Raw genomic sequence first — 21,324 nt, forward strand, 5'->3', positions numbered from 1 at the left:
GCTCGGTCTCGTTAGCCGCTCGTGTGTACTGTAGCACTCAGCGCTCCCGAGCAAGAACACAATACAATCAGACAAGCAGCAGTAGGAGTATTATCTCTCCGGAGAGCTCTGAAGCTGGATAAACTGCTCGTGTGCTTCGCCTCGATCTGCTCTTCGTGCGACCTCCGCCCCCCGCCGAACCGAAAGGGGCTCGGTCCGCCGGTCCCATAGGTGTTCGTGGATCAGTTTCCCCGACACCCACGAAGGACTTGCCTTACTCGGGTAGATCTTCACGAAGTAAGCGATCTCCTTGCCCTTACAAACTTCTTGGTTCAACTCCACAACTTGACGGAGGCTCCCAAGCGACACCTAACCAATCTAGCTAGGAGACACCACTCTCCAAAAGGTAATAGACGGTGTGTTGATGATGAACTCCTTGCTCTTGTGCTTCAAATGATAGTATCCCCAACACTCAACTCTCTCTCCCCCAGATTTGGCTATGGTGGAAAGATGATTTGAGTGGAAAGCAACTTGGGGAAGGCTAGAAATCAAGATTCTTGTGGTGGGATTGGAATATCTTGATCTCAACACATGAGTAGGTGGTTCTCTCTCAGAAAATGTATGGTGGAAGTGTAGGCAATTTCTAATGGCTCTCTCACATATGGAGAAGGGGGTGGAGGGGTATATATAGCCTCCACACAAAATCCAACCGTTACACACATTTGACCCAACTCGGTGAGACCGAATAGCTAAACTCGGTGAGACCGATTAGTTCAAAATGTGAACGTTAGGAATCTCGGTGAGACCGACTGGAACAACTCGATGGGACCGATGTGTTAGTGTAGGACCTTGAAGTATGTCTAGAGGGGGGTGATTAGACTACTTGACCAATAAAAACTTGACCTTTTCCCAATTTTAGAGTTTGGCAGATTTTAGCTACTTTAGGACAAGTCAAGCAATCATCACACAATTCAAGCAAGCATGGAAAGAGTGTATAGGCAGCGGAAATTAAAGCATGCAACTTGCAAGAAAGTAAAGGGAAGGGTTTGGAGGATTCAAACGCAATTGGAGACACGGATGTTTTTGGCGTGGTTCCGATAGGTGGTGCTATCGTACATCCACGTTGATGGAGACTTCAACCCACGAAGGGTAACGGCTGCGCGAGTCCACGGAGGGCTCCACCCACGAAGGGTCCACGAAGAAGCAACCTTGTCTATCCCACCATGGCCGTCGCCCACGAAGGACTTGCCTCACTAGCGGTAGATCTTCACGAAGTAGGCGATCTCCTTGCCCTTACAAACTCCTTGGTTCAACTCCACAATTTTGTCGGAGGCTCCCAAGTGACACCTAGCCAATCTAGGAGACACCACTCTCCAAGAAGTAACAAATGGTGCGTTGATGATGAACTCCTTGCTCTTGTGCTTCAAATGATAGTCTCCCCAACACTCAACTCTCTCTCATAGGTTTTGGATCTGGTGGAAAGAAGATTTGAGTGGAAAGCAACTTGGGGAAGGCTAGAGATCAAGATTCATATGGTAGGAATGGAATATCTTGGCCTCAACACATGAGTAGGTGGTTCTCTCTCAGAAATGGTAAGTTGGAAGTGTAGGTTCGTTCTGATGGCTCTCTCCACGAATGAAGAGGAGGTGGAAGGGTATATATAGCCTCCACACAAAATCTAATCGTTACACACAATTTACCAAACTCGGTGGGACCGAATCGTTAAACTCGGTCAGACTGATTTAGTAAACCTAGTGACCGTTAGTGATTTTCGGTGGGACTGACATGCATCTCGGTGAGGCCGATTCGGTTAGGGTTAGGGCATAACGTAATCTCGGTGAGACCGATTACACAAACTCGGTGAGACCGATTTGGTAATAAGCTTTCCAGAGAGTTGGCCAGGTAAACTCGGTGGGACCGATTTGCTCTTTTTGGTGAGACCGAAATGTTACAAAAAGGAAACAGCGAGTTTACATTGCAATCTCGGTGGGACCGATCGCTCACTTCGGTTAGACCGAAACGTTACGAAGGGAAACAGAGAGATTGCAACCCCATCTCGGTGAGACCGAGATCCCTATCGGTAAGACCGATTTGCTTAGGGTTTGTGGCAGTGGCTATGACTTTTGGAATCGGTGGCGCCGGATAGGAAGAATCGGTGTGACTGATTTTGGCTTTGGGTTTAGGTCATTTGTGGATGTGGGAAAGTAGTTGATGGTTTTGGAGCATATCACTAAGCACATGAAGCAAGAGGCTCATTAAGCAACACCTCATCCCTCCTTGATAGTATTGGCTTTTCCTATAGACTCAATGTGATCTTGGATCACTAAAATGTAAAATGAAGAGTCTTAAGCTTTTGAGCTTGAGCCAATCCTTTGTCCTTAGAATTTTGAGGGATCCACTTTCATCATCCATGCCATGCCATTCATTGAGCTTTCCTGAAATAATAGTCTTGGAATAGCATTAGTTCAATGAGCTATATGTTGTTATGAATTACCAAAACCACCTAGGGATAGTTGCACTTTCAGTTAGGGCTTTAGGGAAAACATCATCTCGGTGGCACCGATTTCATCAACTCGGTGAGACCGAAGTGAAGCAATAGGGTAACAAGGAGAATGTCAAGCCAACTCGGTGAGACCGACTGCATAACTCGGTGAGACCAAAATAAATGCAACAAGTCACAGAGCGTTGGCAAGGCCATCTCGGTGAGACCGAGACCCCTATCGATGAGATCGAACAGTTAGGGTTTCTGGGAGTGGCTGTGTCATATGAACTCGGTGGTGCCGGATACAAAGAATCGGTGGGGCCAAGTTTGACTTTAGGTTTTGGACATATTTGGAGGAGAAAGTGGCTGAGGGCTTTGGAGCAATATCACTAAGCATTTGAGCAAGCAAGCCATTAAGCAACACCTCATCCCCTTTTAATAGTATTGGCTTTCCTATGGACTCAATGTGATCTTGGATCACTTAAAATAAAATGAAGAGTCTTGAGCTTTTGCCAATATGTGTCCTTAGCATTTTGAAGGGGTTCCACATCCTTTTGTCCTTTCCACGCCATTGTTTAACTTGTCTGAAATACACTAGATAAAAGCATTGGTCCAACAGGAGATATGTTGACATTAATTGCCAAAATCACCCAGGGAGCACATGTGCTTTCAAGTATAAACAAATAGAAGAATTCAAGTTATGGTTTCAAGACATGATCATGGTAAGCTCATGTTGGGTTTCGGTTGATCAAGTCTTGAAGCAAGCAACTAGAGTGGAGAATTCATTGTGCCTCTCAAGAGATTATGATGGAGTTTTTAGAAGAGCAAATGATGACCAATATGATATTCATAGTGAAACTTGATATGGTCATGAAGGAGTCTTTGATGATCTCTTTATTGAAGCAATGAAGGGAAATGAAGAATTCATTGTGGCTTTCAAGAAACCAAGATGGGGCATGAAGTAAATATGTTGGTTGACCAAGATTAAGCTCGACGATTATCTTGATGGTCAACTCACAAGCGCAAACAATGTACTGATACATCTCCAATGTATCTATAATTTTTGATTGTTCCATGCTGTTATATTATCATTCTAGGATGTTTTAAAATCATTTTATAGCAACTTTATATCATTTTTTGGGGACTAACTTATTGACATAGTGCCCAGTGCCAGTTGATGTTTTTTGCTTGTTTTTTACTTTGCAGAATATCAATACCAAACGGAGTCCAAATGCCACGACACTTTTTGGAGATATTTTTGGACCAGAAGACACCTTGGGGGCCAAGAAAGTACCAGAGGGGAGGCCCATGGGGGCACAACCCACCAGGGCATGCCCAGTGGGTTTGTGGTCCCCACGGAGCCCCCTGCACCGGCTCTTCTCCATATAAATTCCCAGATATTCCAGAAACCCTAGGGGAGACATCGGAACACAATTCCAGCAGCCTCAAGTTCCAGAACCACAAGATCCAATCTACACCATCACGGAGGGGTTCATCATCCTCATTGGTGCCTCTCCGATGATGAGTGAGTAATCCACCATAGACCTACGGGTTCGTAGGAAGTAGCTAGATGGATTTCTCTCTCTCTTTTGATTCTCAATACAATGGTCTCTTGGAGATCTATTTGATGTAATGACTTTCTGCGATGTGTTTGTTGGGATCCAATGAAGTTTGAGTTTATGATCAGATCTATATCCATGAAAGTTACTTGAGTTTTCTTTGATCTCTTATATGCATGATTACTTATAGCCTCACATTTATTCTTCGAATCTTTGGTTTAGTTAGGCCGACTAGATCGATTTTTCTTGCCTTGGGAAGAGGTGCTTTGTGATGGGTTCGATCTTGCGGTGTTCTTTCCCAGTGATAGAAGGGGTGGCAAGGCACGCATTTATCGTTGCTACTAAGGATAACAGGATGAGGTATATTCCTACATGAATAGATCTTGTCTACATCTTGTCATCGTTCTTATTGCATTACTCCATTTCTCCATGAACTTAATACACTAGATGCAAGCTGGATAGCAGTCGATGTGTGGAGTAATAGTAGTAGATGCAGAATTGTTTCGGTCTACTAATCTTGGAAATGATGCCTATATAGTGATCATTGCCTGGATATTGTCATAATTATTTGATCTTCTATCAATTGCCCAACAGTAATTTGTTTACCCACCGTATGCTATTTTCTCAAGAGAAGCCACTAGTGAAATCTACGGCCCCCGGGTCTATCTTTTATCATATTGCTTTCAGATCTATTTTTATTCGCTTTTATTTTCAGATCTATTATTCTAAAAACCTAAAAATACCTTGATGCATTATTTTTTATTTATTTTATTTTGTGTTATTGCGAGATCTATTTATCCAAAATCATACAAAACAATCTATCTTTTGCCCGGGGAGGGATTGACAACCCTCTTACGCATCGGGTTGCAAGTATTTGTTCTTTGTGTGGAGGTACCGTTTACATAGCTTGGCCTAGCCTCCTACTGGATTGATACATTGGTTTCATAGCTGAGGGAAGTACCTACCATAGCTATACTGCATCATCCCTTCCTCTTTGGGGAAATACTGACGTAGTTTCAAGCAACATCAAAAGGAATTTCTGGTGTCTTTGCTGGGGAGGATCAAGAAGATATATCAGGTTCCTAATCACAAATCTCATCTCTTTGCAATTTACATTATTTGCCATTTGCCTCTCGTTTTCATCTCCCCCACTTCACGACAGTTGCCGTTTTATTTGCCTTCTTTGCGTTTGCCTTTTTCATGTCAGATCTCTTGTTTGCTTGTGTTGCCATGTGTCTTCTATTTGCTTGCATCTTTGCTTGCTAAAAATTTATTAATATGGATACTCATCCACTTGCTAATATTTCAAAATACCTAGTTATGATGAACCGATTGCTAGTGAGCTGAGTGCGCTAGATTGTTCATGAGGTTTTGCTTGAAATTTGTGAATCTGAAAATTGTGATGAAGTGCTAAAAGAAGAAATTTATGAAGTGATTCACGATAGCTCCTTGAATGAAAAGCATGATTGCAATGATGTTATTATAAAGTCTTTTAATGTCAATTGTGCTAATAATATGCAAAACCCTAAGCTTGGGGATGCTAATTTTGCTATATCCACTACTTATTGCAATGATCATGATTGGGGTGATTCTTCTTATGATCTTGAAAATTTATTTAAGCCTCATGATGAATATGTTAGTGATAATAATGCTTGCAATAATATTGAAAGTGGGTTTGGAAGAGCGTCAACTTTAGGTAAAAATAGTCCCACATATTTGGAGAGTGTTAAATCTTATGGATTTTTTTTATGAAAGTGGGTTTGGAGAGGTCATGACTTTAGTTGATGTTAATCCCACTATCTTGGAAGATTATAAAACTTTTATGCATGTGGATCATGAAGAGAAAAATTTATATGATAGCTATATTGTTGAGTTTGATTATGATCCTACATGTAATTATTATGAGAGAGGAAAATATGGTTGTAGAAATTTTCATGTTGCTAAGTTACCTCTATTCATGTTGAGATTGTCTATGTTTTATTCTTCTTCCTTGCATATGCTAGAAATTGCTCGTCTTGATAAATTGTTTACTTATAAAATGCCTATGCATAGGAAGAGATTTAGACTTAAATGAGTTTGTCACATGTTTCATGATGGTTTCTTTGTGTTTCAGTTATTATCTTTCATGTGAGCATCATTAAAATTATCAATGCCTAGCTAGGGGCATAAAACGATAGCGCTTGTTGGGAGGCAACCCAATGAATAAAATTTATTTTTGCCATTTTCTTTCTGCTCTAGAGTGTTTGAACAATTATGCTACTGTTTTAATTTTGTTTTGTATGTTTTTGTTAGTGTTTGTGTCAAGTAAAGCCTTTAGGATCATGTTTGGTGATAGTTGATTCGATCTTCTTGAAAAACAGAAACTTTTGCGCCCAGTAGCAGAATTTTAGAAAATCACAGAAATGTGCTTTTGCTCTGAATTTTTACACAAGATTGATATACAAATTTTCTACGTTCTCCATTTTTCATAATTTTTGAAGTTACAAAAGTATGGAACTATTCGCATCTTTACAGACTATTCTATTTTTGACAGATTCTGTTTTCGTTGCATTGTGTGCTTATTTTGATGAATCTATGGATTGTATCGGGGTGTATAAGCCATGTTAAAGTTAGAATATAGTAGGTATAATGCAATAACAAAATTGGAATGGGTTTGCAACAATATTTAAAGTATAGATTGGTTTTCTTATACTAACGTATCTCACGAAGGTTTTGTTAAGTTTTGTGTTATTGAAGTTTTCTAGTTTTGGGTGAGATCACGATGGATAAGGAATAAGGAGTAGAAATAGCCTAAGCTTGGGGATGACCCATGGCACCCCAAGATAATATTCAAGGAGAAACAAGCAACTAAGCTTGGGGATGCCCCAGAAGGCATCCCATCTTTTTTCTAACAACCATCGATATTTTACTTGGAGCTATATCTTTATTCGTCGCATATCATGAGTTTTGCTTGGAGCGTCTTTTGTTATATGAGTCTTTGCTTGTTTTGATTTTTAATTTGTCACAAGTATCCTTGCTGGACACACCTATTTGAGAGCCAAAATTATACTATGATTTGTTAGAATTGCTCTATATGCTTTACTTAAAAAATTGAGCTATGGAATTGCTCTAGTGCTTAACTTATATATTTTTGAGCACGGTGTGCTTTATTGTTTTTGAAGAAATACTCTCATGCTTCACTTAGATTTATTTGAGAGTTAGCGAACTTTTGAAGAAATTCTCTCATGCTTCACTTATATTATTTTGAGAGATGAAAATCTCTATGCTCATGTTCTTCACTTAAATTTATTTGAGCTTGTCAAAGCAATTGCAACATATGAAACTAGTCCCAAAGTGATAGATATTCAAGAGGGATATAATAAAAACTTTCATGAAGATAATTGGAAAAATTAAACTTGATTCTTTGTAATAGTTTTGAGATATGATGATAATATTATGTGGGTTATGTTGGTGAGTAATTATGCTTTAGTAAGAATATTGGTGTTAAGGTTTGTGATTCCCTATGCAAGCACGAAAGTCAATAGTCATGCAATGAAATTACATCCTACTTGTGGTGCATTATTCGGTGTTAGTTATGCTTAATGCTCATTTATGAGATTTTTCGTTTCTTGGTTGGTTGCTTCTCAATCTTTTTGCTACCCTTCACTTGTACTAAGTAGAAATACTACTTGTGCATCCAAAATCCTTAAACCAAGTTTAGCCACATGAGTCCACCATACCTACCTATATGCGGTATTTCTGTGCCATTCTAAGCAAATTTGTCTGTGCCATCTCTAATTTTCAAAAATGAATTTCCTTTTTCTGTGCCCGTACCGCTCATGAAGCGGCAGGGGGTGGCTAATATTTTCTAGCTAGATGTGTTATTCTCAAGATGAGTGTTTATTCACTTGCCATTGCACGAGAGTACGTCGGTAATAGGGATGCCCAGTCCTAAAATGAAAAATGAATTTACTTTATGTTGTTAAATAATAAATTCCTTGAAAAATGTTGGTATGGATGGTACCCATGGATACGGCTAGCCGAGTGTGAAAGAATGGTGGAAAAAGGAATAAACTTTATTTTCTGTTTGGGAACTGCCTATGATATATCTAGCATGGAAATTGTTGAGAACTACTCGGTCGTTTTCGTTGACAGGAAAAGCATGCCTCTCAATATATATATTTTTCTCAATTTAAGCTTTGAGCTCTGTCACCTCTACAAATTCCTACTTCCCTCTACGAAGGGCCTATCTATTTACATTATGCAATTTTTATTTTTATTTGAGTCTCCATCTAAAGCACCAACTAAGGGGCACTATGATCGTACTTGAGCATTGGATGTAGCTAATATTCAAGTGTGCTTCGTGAATGGATCAATGATTGAGCATGATGGGTTAGGGATAGCTTCCTTTAGTGTTGATATTTGAAAGACATGGTTGCCTGTTGATATGCTTGAGTATTGAAATCTTCATGTCAAAACTAGACTATTGCTTTGAACCATCTAAAAGTCCAAATGTCCATGCCACAAAAGAAAAAGAATATGTGATGAACATGTTAGGCAGCATTCCACATCAAAAATTCTATTTTTATCATTTACCTACTCGAGGACGAGCAGGAATTAAGCTTGGGGATGCTGATACGTATCCAACGTATCTATAATTTTTTATTCTTCCATGCTGTTATGTTATCATTCTTGGATGTTTTACAATAATTCTATAGCAACTTTATATCATTTTTTGGGACTAACTTATTGACATAGTGCCCAATGCTAGTTGTTGTTTTTTGCTTGTTTTCTAATTCATAGAATATCAGTACCAAACAAAGTCCAAATGCCACAAAACATTTTGGAGATTGTTTTGGGCCAAAAGACACCTTGGGGGCCAAGAAAGTAGCAGAGGGGAGGCCCGTGAGGGGCACAACCCACCAGGACACGCCCAGGGGGGTTGTGATCCCCATGGAGCCCCCCTGCACCGCCTCTTGGCCCTATAAATTCCCAAATATTCCAGAAACCCTAGGGGAGACGTTGAAACACAATTCCAGCCGCCGCAAGTTCCAGAACCATGAGATCCAATCTACAACATCACGGAGGGGTTCATCCTCATTGGTGCCCCTCCAATGATGCGTGAGTAGTCCACCATAGACCTACGGGTCTGTAGGAAGTAGCTAGATGTCTCTCTCTCTCTCTCTTGATTCTCAATACAATGGTCTCTTAGAGATCTATTTGATGTAATGACTTTTTGCGGTGTGTTCGTTGGGATCCGATGAAGTTTGAGTTTATGATCAGATCTATATCCATGAAAGTTATTTGAGTTTTCTTTAATCTCTTATATGCACGATTACTTATAGCCTCGTATTTCTTCTTCGAATATTTGGTTTAGTTAGGCCGACTAGATCGATTTTTCTTGCCATGGGAGGAGGTGCTTTGTCATGGGTTCGATCGTGCAGTGTTCTTTCCCAGTGACAGCAGGGGCAACAAGACATGTATTGATAGTTTCTATTAAGGATAACAATATGGGGTCTATTCCTACATGAATAGATCTTGTCTACATCATGTCACCGTTCTTATTGCATTACTCCATTTCTCCATGAACTTAATACACTAGATGCATGCTGGACAGCGGTCGATGTGTGGAGTAATATCTACTATTAAAGGAGGATCGAACGTCGTGATGGTTCGACCTCCTTCTTCGCATGTACAACAGCCATCGATAAAAATATCTCAGCATCGCGTGAGGGCCGCTATCGCACTAGCCCAAAAACATGCCAACTCAGCCCACCTACGTGAAACTAATCCTTTTTTTCCCATGATCGATCCCACTCCCTTTTATCCACGCGAGCCTCACCATGCACCTGCTCCTTGGCCACGATCCCCACGAGCCCCTATCCTCACTTTCGATCCCCTCGATCAAGGGGCAATCTCCCTACGCGACCTCGAGAAGCCGCCGCCGCCGCCATCACCATCCCAGCAGGGCCGCTCCCCGCCAGCCCTCGTGGGAGCTCGCCGTGCGCATGCCAAGACTTGGTCTCCGGCTCTCCACTACTAGCAGCAGTCGCCTGCTACCACGCCCCGTCCCTCCTCTGGTTCGTAGTCAGTGATGGTTTTAGCGAATCACGCCGTCCTAGACCTCCATTGGAGTAAGGTGACGACCACCATCGCCTGGCTCTGCCACCATCTTTGGTTGATATGACGTACGCACTCATACCCATCGCGTCTCGCTCTTAGCTCCTTTCCGCTTCCGGCACACTCGCCCTGCCGGCCATCTGCGCGAAGCCGCCACCACCACTCCCTCATCTCTCTCTCCCTCTCGATCTCTCTCTCCCTCTCGATCCGATCGCTCTCTCAGTCAGACGCTGCTGCCTCTCTCTCGTCTCTGCTGATCTGATGACGGTGATGGGAGGAGGAGCAATGAGGTGGCGGATGGAGACGAGATCAAGAGGAGCACTGCAAGTAGCAGTGTCAACGGATTTGGCAGGGAGCAGAGTCAACGAAAGGTTGTTGGTAGCTGATCCGTCTGGGAGAAGAGCAGTCCGAGCCACGGCTGACCTCTTCCCTGCTTTTTTCTCTTGGGTGTTCCCCTTTTACTCTCGGGTGGCAACGAGTTTGATGGGTAGAGGAATTGCCTATCTCTTGTGGACTGATTGGTTCTTCGCTGAGGAATGAACAGAGGAACTGATTATGTTTGCAAGTCTACTGAATTCTCCACTCAAGGTATGTATGATTGATCTTTGTGCTTATGTCGATCTATGACGATACAGATTTTGGTGACATACTGTTTTTGTTATAAGTAAATAGGAGTGGTCATTAACAATCTATTGTTAGTTCTACAACCTATTACTTATATACATAAAACCTTTCAGATTGGATGGTCTTCGGTTGAATTTCAATAGTCCAAGGATTCTGTATTAGTACAAAATTTCAAAGAGATATGGCTCAGACATGGTCACAAGAATGAATGTGGAGTGGAAGGAGGAGCGGAGAGAAAGATGTCTCCCTCTCTCTCCGCCACAACTCACAAGTATGCATCTATTATCTTTTTTATCTAACCATGTCAGTATTTCCTTCTATCACTATTTCTGTCACAAGACAAGTTTGTTTCCATGATGTAATGTTCACAAGGGGATGCCCATTCTATACCTACACAATATTGTCTTCCATTTTATACCTGAATAAATATAGTCCAAGGTTACTTAATCTTATACTACAATTTTAGAATTTCCATGTATGTTTTTACAGGTTCAACACATGTTATTATTGCTAAAGTAGTCCAAACGTCATTGTACAGTGGACACCATTCTTTTAAATAATTAGTATTGTGGTATTTGTGTGGCACTAATCAATCAACATATAAAGCATTGTAATCACCTATAATATATTGTATGATAGAAAAGCTGAAACTTAAAAACAAGTAGGAACTATCGGTAGGTACTAAGTCCCAATAAATATATTTTGAACCTACTATCTTTGGAGAAATATGTCATCATCTAAAGGTGTGGCAAAAAAAATTGATAGATAGGTCAAGAATAAGGAGCATAGGATGGGGACAAATTTTGTCCTTATGGTCCTGCAATATATTGTTTAAGTTCCGTTTTCAAGGTTTTTATGGGATTCAGAAATAAGGACCATCAAAACGTGAACTCTCTTCTTTATCTACTGATCAAATATTCTTCCTTGCAGGTTATCATGTGAAGAATGACAAGAGAGGAGTTGGGCCATTTGGTACAGCTAGAAGTTAAAAAATGATCTTTGGTAAGTTTCCAAGATTGTTGTATGAGCTTAATAATAATAACGGGTTAAAGATGATTTCTTTTACGTTTTCAAGATTGTTGTATGAGCTTAAAAATTTAGAATAGTACTTAGCTTGTTACTAGGATTTAGTAGCACAAACAGATTTTTTACATGTCATCTATAGGGAGTTCTCAATTATAAATGCAAGCAATTGTGTAGTAGTCAAGAATATCATCAAGGAACGTATATAGTTTAATAAGACATAATTACTTCTGTTTTTACTTGGATGCGGTGGAGAGCGGGGCGGTTGACGGGATTGAAAACATAGAGCGCCATGGTGGAGGTAGACCTCATCTGGTCCCGCTAGAAAATCAAGAGGGAAGGGGAGGTTGTGGCAGAAAAAGGGAAACATGTGTCGTTGGGTGGTGTTTTGTTGGGCCCGCGTGTTTGAGATAAAATGGTAAATAGTCTGGACAACCACATTTCTCCTCCACATATGGTATGGATTTGGGAGAGCCTGAACTGTATTTTGGGGATCTTGTTGGGCGCCCGTTTGATGTCCAGATACGCGTGGACATATGTTCGACCTTGAAGACAACTTTAATCATTTGTTTGATTCATTTATATGTATTGTAGCCCGTAGCAACGCACGGGCGTTCTACTAATAGTAGTAGATGCAGAATCGTTTCGGTCTACTAATCTTGGACGTGATGCCTATATAATGATCATTGCCTGGATATCGTCATAATTATTTGATCTTCTATCAATTGCCCAACAGTAATGTGTTTACCCACTGTATTCTATTTTCTCGAGAGAAGCCACTAGTGAAATCTACGGCCCCCGGGTCTATCTTTTATCATATTGCTTTCAGATCTATTTTTATTCGCTTTTATTTTTAGATCTATTATTCTAAAAACACAAAAATACCTTGCTGCACTTTTTCTTTCTTTATTTTATTTTGTGTCATTGCAAGATCTATTTATCCAAAATCACATAAAACAATCTATCTTTTGCCCGAGGAGGGATTGACAACCCCTCTTACGCGCCGGGTTGCAAGTATTTCCTCTTTGTGTGCAGGTATGCTACCTCTTGAGCACTGCGTTGGTTTTCCCTTGAAGAGGAAAGAGTGATGCAGCAAAGTAGCGTAAGTATTTCACTCAGTTTTGAGAACCAAGGTATCAATCTAGTAGGAGGCTCCTCAAAAGTCCCTCGTACCTACACAAACAAACAAGAACCTCGCAACCAACGTGATAAAGGGGTTGTCAATCCCTTCACGGTAACTTGCAAAAGTGAGATCTGATAGAGATAATAAGATAAGATTAATACTTTTGGTATTTTTATGATATAGATTGGAAAGTAAAGATTGCAAAAAAAGTAGATTGGAAACTTATATGGTAAAGATAGACCCGGGGGCCATAGGTTTCACTAGTGGCTTCTCTCAAGATAGCATAAGTATTATGGTGGGTGAACAAATTATTGTCGAGCAATTGATAGAAAAGTGCATAGTTATGAGATTATCTAGGCATGATCATGTATATAGGCATCACGTCCGCAACAAGTAGATCGAAATGATTCTACATCTGCTACTATTACTCCACACATCGACCGACTCATGCCTGCATCTAGAGTATTAAGTTCATAAGAACAGAGTAACACATTAAGCAAGATGACATGATGTAGAGGGATAAACTCAAGCAATATGATATAAACCCCATCTTTTTATCCTGGATGGCAACAATACAATACATGCCTTGCTGCCCCTGTTGTCACTGGGAAAGGAAACCGCAAGATTGAACCCAAAGCTAAGCACTTCTCCATTGCAGGAAAGATCAATCCAGTAGGCCAAACCAAACTGATAATTCGAAGAGACTAGCAAAGATAACCAATCACACATAAAAGAATTCAGAGGAGATTCAAATATTTCTCATAGATAAACTTGATCTTAAACCCACAATTCATCGAATCTCGACAAACACACCGCAAAAAGAGTTACATGGAATAGATCTCCAAGAAGATCGAGGAGAACTTTGTATTGAGATTCAAAGAGAGAGAAGAAGACATCTAGCTAATAACTATGGACCCAAAGGTATGTGGTAAAATACTCACAACTCATCGGAGAGGCCTTGGAGATGATGTAGAGGCCCTCCATGGTTGATTCCCCCTCCGGCGGAGCACCGACGAAGGCTCGAAGATGGGATCTCGCGGATACAAAAGGTCGCGGTGGTGGAAATAGTTTTTCGTGGTGCTCCTTGATGTTTTCGGGGTACGGTGATATATATAGGCGAAGGAGGTAGGTTAGGGGAGCCACGAGGGGCCCACAAGGGTGGGGGCGCGCCTACCCTCCTAGGGCGCGCCCTGCTGCCTCGTGCCCGCCTCGGCTGCTTCTTGACGTCCACTCCAAGTTTCCTGGATTGCGTTTGTTCCAAAAAGATCGCTCCCAAAGATTTCATCCCGTTTGGACTCCGTTTGATATTCCTTTTCTTCCAAACACTGAAATAGGCAAAAAAACAACAATTCAGGCTGGGCCTCCGGTTAGTAGGTTAGTCCCAAAAATGATATAGAAGTGTAAAGTAAAGCCCATAAACATCCAAAACGGGTAATATAATAGCATGGAACAATAAAAAATTATATATACATTGGAGACATATCAAGCATCCCCAAGCTTAATTCCTGCTCGTCCTCAAGTAGGTAAATGATAAAAACAGAATTTTTGATGTGGAATGCTACCTAGCATAATTCTCAATGTAATTTTCTTTATTGTGGCATGAATGTTCAGATCCAAATGATCCAAGATAAAAATTCATAAAACATAAAAATAGTAATACTTCAAGCATACTAACAAGTAATCATGTCTTAGCAAAATAGCATAGCCAAAGAAAGCTCATCCCTACATAATCATATAGTTAGGACATGCTTCATTTTCATCACACAAAATACTCCCATCATGCACAACCCCAGTTTCAGCCAAGCAATTGGTTCATACTTTTTAACGCGCTTCAGCTTTTTCAACTCTTACGCAATACATGAGCGCAAGCCATGGACATAGCACTATATGTGGAATAGGGTGGTGGTTGTGAAGACAAAAAGGTAGAAGATAGTCTCACATCAACTAGGCGTATCAACGGGCTATGGAGATGCCCATTAATAGATATCAATGTGAGTGAGTAGGGATTGCCATGCAATGGATGCACTAGAGCTATAAATATATGAAAGCTCAACAAAAGAAACTAAGTGGGTGTGCATCCAACTTGCTTGCTCACGAAGACCCAGGGCATTTTGAGGAAGCCCATCATTGGAATATACAAGCCAAGTTCTATAATGAAAAATTCCCACTAGTATATGAAAGTGACAACATGGGAGACTCTCTATCATGAAGATCATGGTGCTACTTTGAAGCACAAGTGTGGAAAAAAGATAGTAACATTGTCCCTTCTCTCTTTTCTCTCATTTTTTTATTTGATTGGCTTCTTTGGCCTCTCTTTTTTATTTGGGCTTCTTTGGCCTCTTTTATTTTTTTATAAAGTCCGAAGTCTCATCCCGACTTGTGGGGGAATCATAGTCTTCATCATCCTTTCCTCACTTGGGACAATGCTCTAATAATGAAGATCATCACACTTTTATTGATTTACAACTCAAGAATTACAACTCAGTACTTAGAACAAGTATCACTCTACACGAATGCCTCCGGCGGTGTATTGGGATATTCAATGAACGAAGAGTGACATGTATGAAAAATTATGGAGGTGGCCTTTGTCGTGGTTCTAAGTCTGACAGTAGTGTAGGGGGGTACGAATGGAGAGGCAAGGTCCTAGCTATGGAGTAGTTGTATACGCAAGAGATTTACGAGTTCAGGCCCCTCTCCGAGGAAGTAACAGCCCTACGTCTCGGAGCCCGGAGGCGGTCGACTGGATTATGTGTATATGAGTTACAGGGGTGCGAACCCTTTACACTGAGGAGGGGGTGGCTTATATAGAGTTCGCCAGACCCCTCCGGCCCTCAGTTATGTAGGGTTTAAAGTACATTATGATCGGGAGTTACTGGTAACGTCCCACATAAAGTGATATAATGACCATAAAAGCTACTTAATGACCGACCATTTGCGTGCAGAGTGACTTTAGATCTCCTGGCAGTCGAGTGGTTGGCTTTATGGTCGAGTGTCTTCGAGTTCGTCGAGTGGAACATTTCTGATGGTCGATTGAAAGGTGGCTTCTTCTAGAGATGTCCTTGGGGAGGGTATCTTGGACAGGTCCATGACCCTACCCTAGGTACATAGCTTCATCATTAGCCCCCGAATGGATCGAGGTTTGAGTGGGGAAGGAGTTAAGAACTCTTCCGATCTATTTTTCGTGCTACGAGCATGTCTTGTTTTGGATCAATGAACTTAGGTGACGGCACCAACTTCTTTTTCAGTCGCCTTGATCCATTCTTTGTCTCTGTTGAGTGAATTTCTTCGCTTGGAGAACTCCGAACGACAGAGGGGAGGAGATCTTCCATCTGACGATTCGCTCCGCAGCTCGCGGATTTAACGAGATTCGAATTTTGAGAAGCGCGCGGGGCAGAGGAGGCCATGGTAATCGGATGGGATAAGGCAGGGGCACCTCGATCTCCACGCCACCTTTTTCGCCACATATCGCGCGCGCGACTGTTGGGGGATTTGACAGGATCGCTCGGGCCCGCAAGTCAGTCACTCGGAAGTAACCTCATATAAGGCGCCAGACGGGGTTTTTCTGAATAGTGCGTTCTCATTTCCTCCTCCCTTCCTCGGACTTATCCACCACGTTCGCTCCCGTCTCAGTGCCGCTGCCCCGTGCGCGTCTCGCCGGTGACGATGGTGAAAGAGAAGACGACGGCCTTGGAGCGGTCGAAGAAAGCGACGACGAAGGTGAAGGGAAGGGCGACCAGTCGGGGTGGATCTTCATCGAGGGCCAGCCTGCTGCAAGGTTGGATCCAGGGCGACTGGATCCGCTCGACGATTCGTCAAGCAGATCTTGACGACCTGGCCAATGAAGGACTGATCCCCCATGGGTCGGCGCGGCTCCCGGGGAAGGAGTCTTAGCCGCAGCCTCAGGAGGGTGAGTGCGTTCTTTTGGCCACCCATGTCGACCGTGGGTTTTCTTTGCCGCCTCACCCTTTCTTTTGGGGATTTCTGAATTTCTTTGGGGCGCAACTCCACCACTTCACACCCAACACCATCGTGTACCTCGCTGCTTTCGTGTCTTTGTGCGAGAATTTCTTGGGTTGTCGGCCTCACTGGGGTCTTTTCAAGCACATTTTCACCTGTCGCTCCCAGACGGTGAAAAAGGCCAATCCGAGTGACGAGAGGACACAAGTGATTCAGATGTGTGGGGGTCTTGGGGTTCAAATGAGGGGGAAAAGTTCTTTTCCGGCCATGATCCTACCCGACTCAGTCCGTGGATGGCAGTCGACCTGGATCTACTGCAGGGACCAGCCGACGCCAGGGCAGTCGACTGGACTCCCTCCTTTTTCCATGGACCGAGTGAGGAAGCCTTCCTCTTTGAAGGTGATCCCAGAAGAGAAGGCACATGTTAAGGTGCTGGTCGAATGTGTTGTCCAGCTTATCCGTGACGGGGTGACCGGCATGGACCCCTTGGAGGTCTTCCTCCGACGATGCATCCAGCCACTTCAAGCTCGAGACCATCCGATGTGGTTGTATTCTGGTACTGAGGACACCACTCGGATCTACCCGGAGGAGGTCGACGAGGCCACGCTGGAGAGGTGGCTGGCGGCCATCACAGGGAACAAAGACAACCCCCGAGGAGCCAGGAGGATTCCTCCACTCGACCAGTCATACGACGTAGACCAGGTCCAATTCTGCATCTCTGACTGTGATCTTGCTTTCTTCCTTCCATTTTACAATCAGTCGCCTGACCTTTGTCTTGTTTGTTGTCTTCTAGGCCACTATTGAGATGTACTCGATGCCCAACGGGGCGCAAGAACTAGCTGAGGAGGAGGAGGCGAGCGGAGGCGAAAGTGAGGAGTGGCAATCTGATAGTGAGGGGGAAGAGGATGACGACGACTCCAGTGAAGAGGAGGAGGAGGAAGTCGATCCTCCTCGTTCGGAAAGGCGATCCAAGCTCACCCACGACCCCGCGAACGAGCGTGGCAAAGCGGCTACGCCTGTTGGGTAGTCGTTGAAGCGCCCTCGGACGACCTCCCCGGCGTCGACTTAAAAAGCGCCGAAGCATCCACGAGCGGCGTCATCAAAGCCGCCGAAGGCCTTGCCCAAGATGAGAATGATCGTCCCCACCATCTCCGGGTAATAACAGAATCTCAGTCGACTCGTTTAGCATGGATAGACTCTTGGTCGATTCACTGACTAACCGACTGATTTCTGAAATCTGTAGTGCTGCTACCTCCGAGAACTCTGCCAAGAACGAAGAGCAGGAAATGGAAGACGCTATCACCTCCAACCTTGGTACGATCTCTATAATTTTACTTTTGGTCGATTGGATTCTCGATTTTAACTTTGGATTTTTCCTGTAGCTCCTCCTCATGTCATTGATCTCCCTGATGACGACGGCGAGGCGGCACCGAGGCCGAGGAGGAATAGAAAGGCGTCGGTTGCATCAGTACCTGAGATGCTGGTTCAGGAGGGTGGCAACATCACTCGGACTTCTGTGTCCTTCGCTGTGCCGCTGACGAGTGTTCGACCTTCGATGTTGACTGCTGACCCGCCTTCCCTTTTCGCCACACACCATGTCCCAGAGGACCAAGCGGGTGCTGCTAAGGAGGCTATACGCCAGGCGGGGATCATGATGGAGCAAGTGAAGGCGATCCGGGAAGCCAGCCAAGCGGCCTATGATGCCACCTCAGCCCTTCAGAGCAACGTCCAGGTTAATTGGTCACCGCCTGTTCTGTTAGGATATGCTATCTAAAGACTTTCTTTCCGAAGATCTTTGAATCTGTACACCCACTGGGTTGTCGATTAAATTTTTGAATTGGTGGGAGCACGCTGAGTGCACCCACTGGGTGTAGTCCCCAAGACTATAGCTGACTGCTGGCAGTCGACTGTAGTCTTTATATTTTGAATTTCTTCACTCTAACTTCTTCACTCCTCTGGTCGGACCATGTCAAATGGAATCTTGGAACCAGTGGGGGCGCGCTGAGTGCACCCACTGGGTGTAGTCCCCGAGACCATGGTCGACTGCTGGCAGTTGACTAAGGTCTGAAGAACCTCTTTTTTTTATGAGACCATGGCTGACTGCTGGCAGTTAGCTATAGTGCTATAGTTTTAGGATCATAACCTCTTTGTCTCTTTCGGCTGACTGATCAGACCGAGTCGGTAGAACCAGTGGGGGCACGCTGAGTGCACCCACTGGGTGTAGTCCCCGAGACTATTGTTGAATATTTTGATTCGGCTATAGTCTTAGAAATGCTACCATTTTTCTCTTAGTCACTCGGAAGCAACCTATCTTTGATGTCTGTCGACTGACCCTTTGCAGAAATCTTGCGAGCTTGTGGCTCGCTATACTGAATTGGAAAACAAACATATCCAGCTCGATCTTGACTTGAAGCTTGTTTAGGAGAACTTTACGAAGGCAAAAGATGAAGTGAAAGGTATGTTTGGTGAGAATCTTGACGACTGTCTTTATCTTTCTGTCCAGTCCTGATTCTGATCTGATTGTCACTTTGCAGATAAACTGAAGGAGGCTCTGAAGAAGAAGGACCATGACCTTGCCGAGGCACAGAAGGCGGCTTCGGACAAAACGAAGCTTGCGGAAGAAAAACTAGCTTCAGTCGGCAAACTTGAAGAGGAGAACGCCAATGTGAAAGCTGGTCTCGAGGCGGCCAACAAGGAGGTCAGCCGTCTGAAGAATGATAAGATAGCTCTGAGTGACAAGGCTAGCGAACTGGCGGGGAAGAAGAATGATCTGGAGGCTTATCTGGGAGGGCTCGCCAAGAAGTTATTCATCATGCTTGAAGGTGATCTCGTCTATCCGACTGACTTGTTATCGTCGACTCGTCATAGAACTGTTGGCTTAACTTCGAATTGCGTTTATAGAATTCTGCCAATACTTCGAGGAGGAGACTAGTCGAGTGGAGACAGGCTTGGACCCCATTAACTCTCCCGTGAAAGATGAAGCCGCTATGAACGTGCTCCGACTGGAGTCTCGTGTTGTTGGAGTTTTTGACTACCTTGCTCGACTAAAGGTTGCGGTGTCACGAATCGACACGACACTCTGGCCAGGAGAGACGCTCCAAAATGACCTCGAGTCTCTAATGACTTGACTGAATGATGTTCCAGGTCGAGTGCAAGAATGGAAAAAATCTTCTACCAGGTGCGGTGCTGATGTTGCTCTGTCCCTGGTCCATGTTCACTGCAAGGATGCGCGAGAGGACAAACTGGCGTCCATCAAAGTGGCCAATACCAAGAAGCATGACTTCCAGTCCTTCATGGAGACCTTCATTGCTGCTGCCACTCGGATCGCTGACGGAATCGACCTGGACCAGTTTGTCGCGCCTTCCAGTCCTCCACCCGAGGAGTGAGAAAAACTTCTATGCTTTGCCTTAAATTTGTCTCGGAATGCCGAGTGGTTTTGTAACCGATAAACTTTTACAGGCTTGACGCCTGAGCACTTGCGAATCTGTAGGACGTTATCTGAACTTGGCTTATCATTGAATATGTTTGCATTTGCCTTCGAGTGAACTTTGATCTTCACTCGGAATATACTTTAATGCTTGAGACGCGGCTCTGAGGTGGAAAGATCCAGTCGACCTACACTTCATTGCTCTTGCAGGTAGAGATGGAGCACAGATTGTAGTCGACCTGCGCCCTTGCGGATCGGGACGGAACGCACGTTGTATTTGTGGCGTAGCTCCGAAGGAGAAGGTAGCAGTCGACCTGCACCTCGTTGTCCTTGCAGAGTGCACATTGTATTTGTGGCGTAGCTCCAAAGGAGAAGGTAGCAGTCGACCTGCACCTCGTCGTCCTTGCAGAGCGCACATTGTATTTGTGGCGTAGCTCTGAGGGAGAAGGTAGCAGTCGACCTGCACCTCGTCGTCCTTGCAGAGTGCACATTGTATTTGTGGCGTAGCTCCGAAGGAGAAGGTAGCAGTCGACCTGCACCTCGTCATCCTTGCAGAGCGCACATTGTATTTGTGGCGTAGCTCCAAGGGAGAAGGTAGTAGTTGACCTGCACCGCGTCGCCCTTGCAAAGCGCACATTGTATTTCTGGCGTAGCTCTGAGGGAGAAGGTAGCAGTTGACCTGCACCTCATCGCCCTTGCGGGTCGGAATGGATTTCTTACTTAGGCGAGTACTTGGACTGCAGCTAAGCCTCCGAGTGGGAGGGTTGCTCTCCACTCGGTAGGATTTTTGAATACTTAGGCGAGTACTGGACTGCAGCTAAGCCCCCGAGTTGGAGGTTTGCTCTCCACTCGGTAGGATTTTCAAATACTAAGGCGAGTACAGGACTGCAGCTTAGCCCCCGAGTGGGAGGTTCGCTCTCCACTCGGTAGGATTTTCAAATACTTAGGCGAGTACTGGACTACAGCTAAGCCCCCGAGTGGGAGGTTTGCTCTCCACTCGGTGGGATTTTCAAATACTTAGGCGAGTACTGGATTGCAGCTAAGCCCCCGA

Source organism: Triticum dicoccoides, chromosome 2B (genome assembly GCF_002162155.2).
Source record: "Triticum dicoccoides isolate Atlit2015 ecotype Zavitan chromosome 2B, WEW_v2.0, whole genome shotgun sequence".
In the NCBI taxonomy this organism is placed as follows: Eukaryota; Viridiplantae; Streptophyta; class Magnoliopsida; order Poales; family Poaceae; genus Triticum; species Triticum dicoccoides.